Source organism: Rhamphochromis longiceps, linkage group LG14 (genome assembly GCF_057381845.1).
Source record: "Rhamphochromis longiceps isolate RC_006_pf linkage group LG14, R_longiceps_female_GT1.1, whole genome shotgun sequence".
Lineage (NCBI taxonomy): Eukaryota > Metazoa > Chordata > Actinopteri > Cichliformes > Cichlidae > Rhamphochromis > Rhamphochromis longiceps.
The window spans coordinates 37957945-37960139 of NC_140570.1; the positions used below are offsets into that span (position 1 = coordinate 37957945).

Below are 2195 nucleotides of genomic sequence, written 5' to 3' on the forward strand. Positions count from 1 at the left end.
CAATCATATTACTTTTCACGCATGCACAGTACAGGAATGTAGCGTTTTCAGTGTGGATGTGGAGCGTTTGTAGACGAAAACACAGTTTTCCAATTTATCTGGGTTAGTGTAGACGTAGTCTCAGGTTAAAGCAGAGGTGGTTCTGATACGTTTCCTAGAGGATAACAGAGTTCACAATGTCGAATAAACTTTTTCCTACTCCACTACTAACCGCCTGCTAACAACTAGAAATCTCACTCAATCCTAGTCTATGTGCATTGTTCTGCACAAAAATAAACTAAAACAAACCATTTTATACCAACCTTTTTAACCATCTACAAACACTGTTTCATCAACAAATGTTCAGCAAACACAAACCAGTCCGCACTTACTCACATTACCAATAAATGGCTAACAGAGGATTTAAGCTTTTCCAAAACAAATGATAGAACTTTGACAATGACAATGACAGCAACCTAGTGTTTGTAACCAGCAACAACAACAGGGACAAAACCCCATTTCGTTAAATGTGGCTCCAGCTTACAGCAAAGAGTCCAATTGAGCATTAATTTGTTTATAAAATAAAAAATAAAAAGTTTCTCAGTTTATAGTGTGTGCTTGGACTTTATATATCGAATCCAAGCACACATTAAAGCTTTCTTTTTACATTAAAAGTTTAACTGCAGACAACACCTGTCAAAAAACAAATAACTAAACCTTTTATGTGCTTAGCTATCAGCAAGGTGTTTAATTTAACTGGTCAGGTAAAGTTAGGACCAAGTTCTCTGTTCAGATGCATATTTTGATGTTGCCTTACTTCTGTAGCTTTACTGCAGATTTTCTTCTGTGTAACACAATTGGCGCTGGATGAAGCAGCTAAAAGAGTTCACTTTTCTTAATGTTGGATTTTGTTGATCAGGTGCTTTGATGAAAGACGCCTGCTAGTTTCTTCCCAGTAATGGTTTTACTGGTGATTATTGGAACAGCGCTGCTGTTTTGGACGCCAGAAAAGTGGTCTTTTACTCAACTGACTTCACCGTCCCAGTAACAGCTCCATCTCTTTGCAGCGACTCCAGCTCCAAGTTAAAGTGGGCCACTAACACAACAGTCACTGCTGCTGTTGTGTTATCAGTGTTTTGGTTTAAAACTGGGCCCTGTGTTTGCTTAATGTTGTCAAATTTTTTATTCACATGCTGCTCCTTAATATGTTTGTATTGCAGGTCAGTTTCTAGTCGCAAATGTGTGTGAAATGCTTGCATTTACATCATTTAACACATTGGCAGGCTACAGAGCCGGGCACTGAAAGAAGCATCGAAGCAAATACTGTTATAATCGAATCATCAACGTACTCGATGAATTGCTGCAGTCCTAATTTAAAACTACAATAAGATTTTTTTTCCATATCAGCAAGTCCTCTGTGAAATACAGTGATTCCTCACAACACTGAATTTTTGTGGTTTCATTCCCATTGAAAACAGTCACAGATGTACCAGGTCACACAGTTCTCACAGTTCTATGTTAGCCCAAGCATTTTTCTGTTGTGTGTCTAGTAAAGCTGCACACTTAAGTTGGCAAACTTAAAGCTTCTTCTTATGGTAATTTTCATTCAACACGTTGGCGTGATAACATCCGCTCATGTGGTTCGGCACATGAGCCACATGAAGCTCAAGTTGAAATCCTGAGACTTAATGAATACCATAAACCTGACTGCCTGGGTATGTATTTTTCTCTGTTTTCTTTGAACATGTGATCAGGGGAGAGCGCGAACGCAGTCCCCCACTACCAGAAATTATGCAGTCGAGATTCCCACATTTGGGGAATTCGCAGGGGTCAGCACAACCGGAGTGCAATGGCTGAGCCTCGCCCTGGGTGAACCAATTCAATTCAATTTTCAATTTTCAAAGGATTTTATTGTTCAGAAAAAAAATTACATCAATTCACTTTATAAATAAACCATCAAGATACAAAGGGGCCCAAATGGGGAAACCCACAAAGTGAAAAACAGAACAAAGGGGGAAAAAAATACTTTCACATTAGTTCTACATACAGATACTCAAATATTTTCTTGGCACTTTCCATATCTTTCTCTTGTTCTCTTCATTTTCTCCAAATAGATTTCTTATAATATAATCTTTTAACAGACAAACCATAAAATTGATCACAACTCTTTCGGGTATTTCATATCTTTTAAACACACAAATATTTCTCGCCCTCCA

General features: G+C 38.0%; 1 pseudogene; it reads right to left on the minus strand.

The window, feature by feature from the left end:
• Positions 1–1730: 1730 nt before the first annotated feature.
• Positions 1731–1871, minus strand: LOC146654685 (U1 spliceosomal RNA; annotated as a pseudogene).
• Positions 1872–2195: the final 324 nt, after the last annotated feature.